The sequence below is a fragment of the Streptopelia decaocto genome, assembly GCF_964273445.1.
Source record: "Streptopelia decaocto genome assembly, chromosome: 2".
Lineage (NCBI taxonomy): Eukaryota > Metazoa > Chordata > Aves > Columbiformes > Columbidae > Streptopelia > Streptopelia decaocto.
The window spans coordinates 323,535-337,235 of NC_138655.1; the positions used below are offsets into that span (position 1 = coordinate 323,535).

Here is a 13,701-nt window from a genome sequence, read left to right on the forward strand (position 1 = left end):
CGAACCGACTCAGTGACTCCACACTGAACCGACTCGGTGACTCCACACACGTGTGTCCACACTGAACCGACTCGGTGACTCCACACACGTGTGTCCACACTGAACCGACTCGGTGACTCCACACACGTGTGCCCACACGGAACCGACTCGGTGACTCCACACACGTGTGTCCACACTGAACCGACTCGGTGACTCCACACACGTGTCCACACTGAACCGACTCGGTGACTCCACACACGTGTGTCCACACCGAACCGACTCGGTGACTCCACACACGTGTCCACACTGAACCGACTCGGTGACTCCACACACGTGTGCCCACACTGAACCGACTCGGTGACTCCACACACGTGTGCCCACACTGAACCGACTCGGTGACTCCACACACGTGTGTCCACACTGAACCGACTCGGTGACTCCACACACGTGTGTCCACACCGAACCGACTCGGTGACTCCACACACGTGTGCCCACACTGAACCGACTCGGTGACTCCACACACGTGTGCCCACACTGAACCGACTCGGTGACTCCACACACGTGTGCCCACACCGAACCGACTCGGTGACTCCACACACGTGTGTCCACACTGAACCGACTCGGTGACTCCACACTGAACCGACTCGGTGACTCCACACACGTGTGTCCACACTGAACCGACTCGGTGACTCCACACACGTGTGTCCACACTGAACCGACTCGGTGACTCCACACACGTGTGTCCACACTGAACCGACTCGGTGACTCCACACACGTGTGTCCACACTGAACCGACTCGGTGACTCCACACACGTGTGTCCACACTGAACCGACTCGGTGACTCCACACACGTGTGTCCACACTGAACCGACTCGGTGACTCCACACACGTGTGTCCACACTGAACCGACTCGGTGACTCCACACACGTGTGCCCACACCGAACCGACTCGGTGACTCCACACACGTGTGTCCACACCGAACCGACTCGGTGACTCCACACACGTGTGTCCACACCGAACCGACTCGGTGACTCCACACACGTGTGCCCACACTGAACCGACTCGGTGACTCCACACACGTGTGTCCACACTGAACCGACTTGGTGACTCCACACACGTGTGCCCACACCGAACCGACTCGGTGACTCCACACACGTGTGCCCACACTGAACCGACTCGGTGACTCCACACACGTGTGTCCACACTGAACCGACTCGGTGACTCCACACACGTGTGTCCACACTGAACCGACTCGGTGACTCCACACACGTGTGTCCACACTGAACCGACTCGGTGACTCCACACACGTGTGCCCACACTGAACCGACTCGGTGACTCCACACACGTGTGCCCACACTGAACCGACTTGGTGACTCCACACACGTGTGCCCACACTGAACCGACTCGGTGACTCCACACACGTGTGTCCACACCGAACCGACTCGGTGACTCCACACTGAACCGACTCGGTGACTCCACACACGTGTGTCCACACTGAACCGACTCGGTGACTCCACACACGTGTGTCCACACCGAACCGACTTGGTGACTCCACACACGTGTGTCCACACTGAACCGACTCGGTGACTCCACACACGTGTCCACACTGAACCGACTCGGTGACTCCACACACGTGTGTCCACACTGAACCGACTCGGTGACTCCACACACGTGTGTCCACACCGAACCGACTTGGTGACTCCACACACGTGTGTCCACACCGAACCGACTCGGTGACTCCACACACGTGTGTCCACACCGAACCGACTCGGTGACTCCACACACGTGTGTCCACACCGAACCGACTCGGTGACTCCACACACGTGTGCCCACACTGAACCGACTCGGTGACTCCACACACGTGTGCCCACACTGAACCGACTCGGTGACTCCACACACGTGTGTCCACACTGAACCGACTCGGTGACTCCACACACGTGTGTCCACACTGAACCGACTCGGTGACTCCACACACGTGTGTCCACACTGAACCGACTCGGTGACTCCACACACGTGTGCCCACACTGAACCGACTCGGTGACTCCACACACGTGTGTCCACACTGAACCGACTCGGTGACTCCACACACGTGTGTCCACACTGAACCGACTCGGTGACTCCACACACGTGTGTCCACACTGAACCGACTCGGTGACTCCACACACGTGTGTCCACACTGAACCGACTCGGTGACTCCACACACGTGTGTCCACACTGAACCGACTCGGTGACTCCACACACGTGTGCCCACACTGAACCGACTCGGTGACTCCACACACGTGTGTCCACACTGAACCGACTCGGTGACTCCACACACGTGTGCCCACACTGAACCGACTCGGTGACTCCACACACGTGTGCCCACACTGAACCGACTCGGTGACTCCACACACGTGTGTCCACACTGAACCGACTCGGTGACTCCACACACGTGTGTCCACACTGAACCGACTCGGTGACTCCACACACGTGTGTCCACACTGAACCGACTCGGTGACTCCACACACGTGTGTCCACACTGAACCGACTCGGTGACTCCACACACGTGTGTCCACACCGAACCGACTCGGTGACTCCACACACGCGTGTCCACACCGAACCGACTCGGTGACTCCACACACGCGTGTCCACACCGAACCGACTCGGTGACTCCACACACGTGTGTCCACACTGAACCGACTTGGTGACTCCACACACGTGTGTCCACACTGAACCGACTCGGTGACTCCACACACATGTCCACACTGAACCGACTCGGTGACTCCACACACGTGTGTCCACACTGAACCGACTCGGTGACTCCACACACGTGTGCCCACACTGAACCGACTCGGTGACTCCACACACGTGTGTCCACACTGAACCGACTCGGTGACTCCACACACGTGTGCCCACACTGAACCGACTCGGTGACTCCACACACGTGTGCCCACACTGAACCGACTCGGTGACTCCACACACGTGTGTCCACACTGAACCGACTCGGTGACTCCACACACGTGTGCCCACACTGAACCGACTCCACAACTCCACACACGTGTGTCCACACTGAACCGACTCCACAACTCCACACACGTGTGTCCACACTGAACCGACTCCACAACTCCACACACGTGTGTCCACACTGAACCGACTCGGTGACTCCACACACGTGTGTCCACACTGAACCGACTCGGTGACTCCACACACGTGTGTCCACACTGAACCGACTCGGTGACTCCACACACGTGTGTCCACACTGAACCGACTCGGTGACTCCACACACGTGTGCCCACACTGAACCGACTCGGTGACTCCACACACGTGTGCCCACACCGAACCGACTCGGTGACTCCACACACGTGTGTCCACACTGAACCGACTCGGTGACTCCACACACGTGTGCCCACACTGAACCGACTCGGTGACTCCACACACGTGTGTCCACACTGAACCGACTCGGTGACTCCACACACGTGTGCCCACACTGAACCGACTCGGTGACTCCACACACGTGTGCCCACACTGAACCGACTCGGTGACTCCACACACGTGTGTCCACACTGAACCGACTCGGTGACTCCACACACGTGTGTCCACACTGAACCGACTCGGTGACTCCACACACGTGTGTCCACACTGAACCGACTCGGTGACTCCACACACGTGTGTCCACACTGAACCGACTCGGTGACTCCACACACGTGTGCCCACACTGAACCGACTCGGTGACTCCACACACGTGTGCCCACACCGAACCGACTCGGTGACTCCACACACGTGTGTCCACACTGAACCGACTCGGTGACTCCACACTGAACCGACTCGGTGACTCCACACACGTGTCCACACTGAACCGACTCGGTGACTCCACACACGTGTGTCCACACTGAACCGACTCGGTGACTCCACACACGTGTGTCCACACTGAACCGACTCGGTGACTCCACACACGTGTGTCCACACTGAACCGACTCGGTGACTCCACACACGTGTGTCCACACTGAACCGACTCGGTGACTCCACACACGTGTGCCCACACTGAACCGACTCGGTGACTCCACACACGTGTGTCCACACTGAACCGACTCGGTGACTCCACACACGTGTGCCCACACCGAACCGACTCGGTGACTCCACACACGTGTGTCCACACCGAACCGACTCGGTGACTCCACACACGTGTGTCCACACCGAACCGACTCGGTGACTCCACACACGTGTGCCCACACTGAACCGACTCGGTGACTCCACACACGTGTGTCCACACTGAACCGACTTGGTGACTCCACACACGTGTGCCCACACCGAACCGACTCGGTGACTCCACACACGTGTGCCCACACTGAACCGACTCGGTGACTCCACACACGTGTGTCCACACCGAACCGACTCGGTGACTCCACACTGAACCGACTCGGTGACTCCACACACGTGTGTCCACACTGAACCGACTCGGTGACTCCACACACGTGTGTCCACACCGAACCGACTTGGTGACTCCACACACGTGTGTCCACACTGAACCGACTCGGTGACTCCACACACGTGTCCACACTGAACCGACTCGGTGACTCCACACACGTGTGTCCACACTGAACCGACTCGGTGACTCCACACACGTGTGTCCACACCGAACCGACTTGGTGACTCCACACACGTGTGTCCACACCGAACCGACTCGGTGACTCCACACACGTGTGTCCACACCGAACCGACTCGGTGACTCCACACACGTGTGTCCACACCGAACCGACTCGGTGACTCCACACACGTGTGCCCACACTGAACCGACTCGGTGACTCCACACACGTGTGCCCACACTGAACCGACTCGGTGACTCCACACACGTGTGTCCACACTGAACCGACTCGGTGACTCCACACACGTGTGTCCACACTGAACCGACTCGGTGACTCCACACACGTGTGTCCACACTGAACCGACTCGGTGACTCCACACACGTGTGCCCACACTGAACCGACTCGGTGACTCCACACACGTGTGTCCACACTGAACCGACTCGGTGACTCCACACACGTGTGTCCACACTGAACCGACTCGGTGACTCCACACACGTGTGTCCACACTGAACCGACTCGGTGACTCCACACACGTGTGTCCACACTGAACCGACTCGGTGACTCCACACACGTGTGTCCACACTGAACCGACTCGGTGACTCCACACACGTGTGCCCACACTGAACCGACTCGGTGACTCCACACACGTGTGTCCACACTGAACCGACTCGGTGACTCCACACACGTGTGCCCACACTGAACCGACTCGGTGACTCCACACACGTGTGCCCACACTGAACCGACTCGGTGACTCCACACACGTGTGTCCACACTGAACCGACTCGGTGACTCCACACACGTGTGTCCACACTGAACCGACTCGGTGACTCCACACACGTGTGTCCACACTGAACCGACTCGGTGACTCCACACACGTGTGTCCACACTGAACCGACTCGGTGACTCCACACACGTGTGTCCACACTGAACCGACTCGGTGACTCCACACACGTGTGTCCACACTGAACCGACTCGGTGACTCCACACACGCGTGTCCACACCGAACCGACTCGGTGACTCCACACACGCGTGTCCACACCGAACCGACTCGGTGACTCCACACACGTGTGTCCACACTGAACCGACTTGGTGACTCCACACACGTGTGTCCACACTGAACCGACTCGGTGACTCCACACACATGTCCACACTGAACCGACTCGGTGACTCCACACACGTGTGTCCACACTGAACCGACTCGGTGACTCCACACACGTGTGCCCACACTGAACCGACTCGGTGACTCCACACACGTGTGTCCACACTGAACCGACTCGGTGACTCCACACACGTGTGCCCACACTGAACCGACTCGGTGACTCCACACACGTGTGCCCACACTGAACCGACTCGGTGACTCCACACACGTGTGTCCACACTGAACCGACTCGGTGACTCCACACACGTGTGCCCACACTGAACCGACTCCACAACTCCACACACGTGTGTCCACACTGAACCGACTCCACAACTCCACACACGTGTGTCCACACTGAACCGACTCGGTGACTCCACACACGTGTGTCCACACTGAACCGACTCGGTGACTCCACACACGTGTGTCCACACTGAACCGACTCGGTGACTCCACACACGTGTGTCCACACTGAACCGACTCGGTGACTCCACACACGTGTGCCCACACTGAACCGACTCGGTGACTCCACACACGTGTGCCCACACCGAACCGACTCGGTGACTCCACACACGTGTGTCCACACTGAACCGACTCGGTGACTCCACACACGTGTGCCCACACTGAACCGACTCGGTGACTCCACACACGTGTGTCCACACCGAACCGACTCGGTGACTCCACACACGTGTGTCCACACTGAACCGACTCGGTGACTCCACACACGTGTGCCCACACTGAACCGACTCGGTGACTCCACACACGTGTGCCCACACTGAACCGACTCGGTGACTCCACACACGTGTGTCCACACTGAACCGACTCGGTGACTCCACACACGTGTGTCCACACTGAACCGACTCGGTGACTCCACACACGTGTGTCCACACTGAACCGACTCGGTGACTCCACACACGTGTGTCCACACTGAACCGACTCGGTGACTCCACACACGTGTGTCCACACTGAACCGACTCGGTGACTCCACACACGTGTGTCCACACTGAACCGACTCGGTGACTCCACACACGCGTGTCCACACCGAACCGACTCGGTGACTCCACACACGTGTGTCCACACTGAACCGACTTGGTGACTCCACACACGTGTGTCCACACTGAACCGACTCGGTGACTCCACACACATGTCCACACTGAACCGACTCGGTGACTCCACACACGTGTGTCCACACTGAACCGACTCGGTGACTCCACACACGTGTGCCCACACTGAACCGACTCGGTGACTCCACACACGTGTGTCCACACTGAACCGACTCGGTGACTCCACACACGTGTGCCCACACTGAACCGACTCGGTGACTCCACACACGTGTGCCCACACTGAACCGACTCGGTGACTCCACACACGTGTGTCCACACTGAACCGACTCGGTGACTCCACACACGTGTGCCCACACTGAACCGACTCCACAACTCCACACACGTGTGTCCACACTGAACCGACTCCACAACTCCACACACGTGTGTCCACACTGAACCGACTCGGTGACTCCACACACGTGTGTCCACACTGAACCGACTCGGTGACTCCACACACGTGTGTCCACACTGAACCGACTCGGTGACTCCACACACGTGTGTCCACACTGAACCGACTCGGTGACTCCACACACGTGTGCCCACACTGAACCGACTCGGTGACTCCACACACGTGTGCCCACACCGAACCGACTCGGTGACTCCACACACGTGTGTCCACACTGAACCGACTCGGTGACTCCACACTGAACCGACTCGGTGACTCCACACACGTGTCCACACTGAACCGACTCGGTGACTCCACACACGTGTGTCCACACTGAACCGACTCGGTGACTCCACACACGTGTCCACACTGAACCGACTCGGTGACTCCACACACGTGTGTCCACACTGAACCGACTCGGTGACTCCACACATGTGTGTCCACACCGAACCGACTCGGTGACTCCACACACGTGTGCCCACACTGAACCGACTCGGTGACTCCACACACGTGTGTCCACACTGAACCGACTCGGTGACTCCACACACGCGTGTCCACACCGAACCGACTCGGTGACTCCACACACGTGTGTCCACACTGAACCGACTTGGTGACTCCACACACGTGTGTCCACACTGAACCGACTCGGTGACTCCACACACATGTCCACACTGAACCGACTCGGTGACTCCACACACGTGTGTCCACACTGAACCGACTCGGTGACTCCACACACGTGTGCCCACACTGAACCGACTCGGTGACTCCACACACGTGTGTCCACACTGAACCGACTCGGTGACTCCACACACGTGTGCCCACACTGAACCGACTCGGTGACTCCACACACGTGTGCCCACACTGAACCGACTCGGTGACTCCACACACGTGTGTCCACACTGAACCGACTCGGTGACTCCACACACGTGTGCCCACACTGAACCGACTCCACAACTCCACACACGTGTGTCCACACTGAACCGACTCCACAACTCCACACACGTGTGTCCACACTGAACCGACTCGGTGACTCCACACACGTGTGTCCACACTGAACCGACTCGGTGACTCCACACACGTGTGTCCACACTGAACCGACTCGGTGACTCCACACACGTGTGTCCACACTGAACCGACTCGGTGACTCCACACACGTGTGCCCACACTGAACCGACTCGGTGACTCCACACACGTGTGCCCACACCGAACCGACTCGGTGACTCCACACACGTGTGTCCACACTGAACCGACTCGGTGACTCCACACTGAACCGACTCGGTGACTCCACACACGTGTCCACACTGAACCGACTCGGTGACTCCACACACGTGTGTCCACACTGAACCGACTCGGTGACTCCACACACGTGTCCACACTGAACCGACTCGGTGACTCCACACACGTGTGTCCACACTGAACCGACTCGGTGACTCCACACATGTGTGTCCACACCGAACCGACTCGGTGACTCCACACACGTGTGCCCACACTGAACCGACTCGGTGACTCCACACACGTGTGCCCACACCGAACCGACTCGGTGACTCCACACACGTGTGTCCACACTGAACCGACTCGGTGACTCCACACACGTGTGCCCACACTGAACCGACTCGGTGACTCCACACACGTGTGTCCACACTGAACCGACTCGGTGACTCCACACACGTGTGTCCACACTGAACCGACTCGGTGACTCCACACACGTGTGTCCACACTGAACCGACTCGGTGACTCCACACACGTGTGTCCACACTGAACCGACTCGGTGACTCCACACACGTGGCACCAAACGCTGCTGCTCTGGGGTTTGGTTCTGCTGGCTTCTCCACCCCATGTTTCACGCTGCCGGCAACTCCTGAGAAACAACGGGGCAACTATTCGCACATGTTAAGTGACAGTCAGAACAGCGTTCGTCTTTAAAAACCTATTAACTGACGTCTCAAATTCTCCAGTTTAAGAAAAGAATACAGGTAAGCACTCTGTAGCAAGCACAGCAGAGAAAGAAGGAAAAGACGCATTCTAATGGCAAAAGCAAAGCAGCTGTCCCAGCGCAGGAACCACGCTGTCCCTTGGGAAAGACACAACACCACAGTGACCGGCGTTTTAGCAGCAGGAACAGCGAGAATTCCCGCGCTCCCGTTCATTCAGAACAACCGCTTGCTCGCGGCACTGGTAGAACCAGCCAACAGCGTCAATGTCGCTGAAACACCCATCTCCTCCTCCAGAATGAAAATAACCTCACAGGTACAGCAAGGCCTAACAAACACAATACCAGAAATGGAGAACAGCAAAAAGGTGCTTTTTGGCTACACTTGAAGCCTCAGAGAGAAAAAACATATTCAGAAGCAAAAGATCCTGCCTGATGGCTGGACACAAACTGCACGCTTGATGCGTCCTCCGCATCCTACGAGGAGGTGACGGGGAACACACAGTGACGGGGACGAGCTGCCGGCTGTCAGCAGGACAGCACAGACCTGTCTGCACACAGCGGTACAGCCGAGCTGCCGGCTGTCAGCAGGACAGCACAGACCTGTCTGCACACAGCGGTACAGCCGAGCTGCCGGCTGTCAATGGGACTGCACAGACCTGTCTGCACACAGCGGTACAGCCGAGCTGCCGGCTGTCAGCAGGACAGCACAGACCTGTCTGCACACAGCGGTACAGCCGAGCTGCTGGCTGTCAATGGGACTGCACAGACCTGTCTGCACACAGCGGTACAGCCGAGCTGCCGGCTGTCAATGGGACTGCACAGACCTGTCTGCACACAGCGGTACAGCCGAGCTGCTGGCTGTCAGCAGGACAGCACAGACCTGTCTGCACACAGCGGTACAGCCGAGCTGCCGGCTGTCAGCAGGACAGCACAGACCTGTCTGCACACAGCGGTACAGCCGAGCTGCCGGCTGTCAGCAGGACAGCACAGACCTGTCTGCACACAGCGGTACAGCCGAGCTGCCGGCTGTCAATGGGACTGCACAGACCTGTCTGCACACAGCGGTACAGCCGAGCTGCTGGTTGTCAATGGGACTGCACAGACCTGTCTGCACACAGCGGTACAGCCGAGCTGCTGGCTGTCAATGGGACTGCACAGACCTGTCTGCACACAGCGGTACAGCCGAGCTGCTGGTTGTCAATGGGACTGCACAGACCTGTCTGCACACAGCGGTACAGCCGAGCTGCTGGCTGTCAGCAGGACAGCACAGACCTGTCTGCACACAGCGGTACAGCCGAGCTGCCGGCTGTCAGCAGGACAGCACAGACCTGTCTGCACACAGCGGTACAGCCGAGCTGCTGGTTGTCAATGGGACTGCACAGACCTGTCTGCACACAGCGGTACAGCCGAGCTGCCGGCTGTCAGCAGGACAGCACAGACCTGTCTGCACATAGCGGTACAGCCGAGCTGCCGGCTGTCAATGGGACAGCACAGACCTGTCTGCACATAGCGGTACAGCCGAGCTGCCGGCTGTCAATGGGACTGCACAGACCTGTCTGCACACAGCGGTACAGCCGAGCTGCTGGTTGTCAATGGGACTGCACAGACCTGTCTGCACACAGCGGTACAGCCGAGCTGCCGGCTGTCAATGGGACTGCACAGACCTGTCTGCACACAGCGGTACAGCCGAGCTGCTGGCTGTCAGCAGGACAGCACAGACCTGTCTGCACACAGCGGTACAGCCGAGCTGCCGGCTGTCAATGGGACTGCACAGACCTGTCTGCACACAGCGGTACAGCCGAGCTGCCGGCTGTCAATGGGACTGCACAGACCTGTCTGCACACAGCGGTACAGCCGAGCTGCCGGCTGTCAATGGGACTGCCCAGACCTGTCTGCACACAGCGGTACAGCCGAGCTGCTGGTTGTCAGCAGGACAGCACAGACCTGTCTGCACACAGCGGTACAGCCGAGCTGCTGGTTGTCAATGGGACTGCACAGACCTGTCTGCACACAGCGGTACAGCCGAGCTGCTGGTTGTCAATGGGACTGCACAGACCTGTCTGCACACAGCGGTACAGCCGAGCTGCTGGTTGTCAATGGGACTGCCCAGACCCGGTGGACACTCAGATCCAGCTGTGCACACCTGAGCTCCAGGGCTCGCCAGCCCAGGCCCTGCAGTAACAGACCAGTCACCCACCTCCTAAGAGTCACAAGCTCTCTGATTATCCAGTTTTTCATTTATGGCATTTTCATATTTTGTCTGTATATTGATACTTAGGATTTTCTGTCTGTGACAGGGAGGAAAAGCACCAAATAGTTAAGATGCTTTAAGCACATTAATTCTTTCCACAGTAAATGACAGATGACACCCAAGTACACACAAAGCTCCAGCACACTCACATGGTATTCTCCATTTAGAGTAATAATTTAGATTTTTAAAATTACCATGGAAGCAGCAAGGTTCCAAGTTGGAGCAGTAAAGAGCAGCACAGGGTATAAAGCGGGGTCCCATTCCTTTCCAGCAGACAAACCTTCCTTAGCGCACGCAGGGAAAGGCTGTTTTACAGCCTGTCACAGCGCACACACGATCAGTTCATTTTCCCCAGCACGCACACGTTGCTTTATATGCTTTAACATATGAAACGCAACATTGCCATCGCATTGCCCAGTCACTCATTCTGAGACCCTCTGGCAGTTCGTTTACCTAAAGCACAGTGGCTATTGGGCGAGAAGCTCCTTCTCGTGAGCTAACCTGTTCCTGTTCCCGACAGGATCTCGCCCTGTTCTGTGAGGGCGCGGGGCGGCTGCTGGGCCCCATTCGCACACGTATCGCTCCGCAGCGCGACGGGGCCGCTGGCGGGAGCAGCCGGGGACCAGCCTCCGCTGCTCAGGGGGCTCTGCCCGCACCCTCCTAACATGGACTCAGTTCCTCTCTCAGCTCCGTGTTCACCACCAACCACTCCAAACACCAAAGTGGACACATATCAGGCTGAACAGACTCACGTCTGTGAACACGGCTGGTTTTGGTACAAAAACAATGATGGGAAGAGCCTAAGTTAACAGCAGAAACCAGGATTTGATGCGTTTCCCTCAGCAGCTGCAAAGTGGGGCCTCGGGCACCCGGAGGTGAAGAAAGCCGCAGGAGGAGCTGCCTGCTGCCCAGAGACACATCCTAGGTCATTCTGGCTCCATTTTATAGCAACGATTGAGAATGCTGGGTTTGTGCACTCTTGAATTCCCTCTAAGGGGTTTGCAAACATTTTCTCGCAGCACTGGGCATCGAGCAGATGCAAAATAAACCCTCCTAATGACATAAAAACACATTCTGCAAGTGTCAGAATTCAGCGCTCTAGAGCGGCAGTTACTTCACCGGCCCCTTGGGACGGAGGGTCGTCAGCACAGTATCACCCAGGGGCTAAGGACAGCGCTGCACCGCAGGGAATCTGACACGGGAACCAGCACCGTTCCACAGCTGCCAACGGGAAACGCCAGCGCGCACCGCTGACCAAACGGCACCACCGCACAGGCCACGGGCAGACTGAGGCACGCGTCACAAACGAGCCAGGGGCTGACCTGCTCGGTCAGGAGGGCTACGTCATCTCCAAGGGCATTTGGATTGGGAACATTCACAAAAATAATTCAGAAAGTAACCACTCTTGCTCTTAACCAACCGGCTAAAGGAAGGTTTCTCCCCCAGCTCTCCCGGCCCCTGCCCATCTGCTCTCAGGTAACGTGTGTGGTATCGTGCAGTCCAGTCCTCACACCGCCTTGGTTTCCTGCAGACAATTGTAGAAGCCCACACCTATTTTTGCTGCTATTTCCATTTCCTCTCAGCTTTCAAAAATTGGATTATTGCAATTTAGGAGCAGTGAGACTTGGGAGAAGAAAAACATAGCGGAAGGGCTATCACATTTACCCCTTCCCAATAAAAAAGCTGCTCCGTTGATTATAAGCGGTTATGATTCCTAAAGACAAGTGCATATCTACATTTAATGTAACTTAGACATTTGAGCTCATTAAATGGCATGGCTTCTGAAAACCGGTTATCACGTCCATCTCCAGCACAGAGGGTAAACCAGCCCTGGGACGCAGTGACCTGCAGCGACACGGAGCACGGGAGGCAGCGCAGGCACTGCTGGTCCCACAGCCTCGGGAAGGAAACAGAGATCCAGGGGTTTGCTGCCCGATGGCACAGCTGGAACAACGAGTTACCACCACGAGCCCTGAACAGCAAGAGCTCCCGCGGGCAGACTGCCGAAACACCGCGAAACCTGCCTCGTTCCAACGCTGCAACAGTGAGCAGACAGCAAGAAACAATAGGAGCAGCAGAACAGGAGCCTCTTGAAAAGAAAGAAGTGGAAACTGTATACCTGTTGCTCTGAGCATGGCTCCCGAGCGGTGCTTGGCCCTTTAGGGTGGGTTTGAACTCCAAGAGTTCAGGCACATTCCTTGGAAATCTATTACAGGGCTGAGAACCTCTCTGAAGTATAAACACACACAAGAGAAAGAAAAACACAGAGTCTTGTTTATTTTGGGAACCATAACAAGCAAACACCACCAAGATTCAGTAAGAGGTGGAAAGGGCTGACGCGGCACCTGGTCGT

General features: G+C 57.5%; 1 protein-coding gene across 2 annotated transcripts in view; it reads right to left on the reverse strand.

Annotated features, from left to right (window-relative positions):
- The window catches only part of PUF60 (poly(U) binding splicing factor 60), a 37,665-nt gene that overhangs the window by 16,767 nt on the left and 7,197 nt on the right, over window positions 1-13,701 (reverse strand). The window lies entirely within an intron of this gene.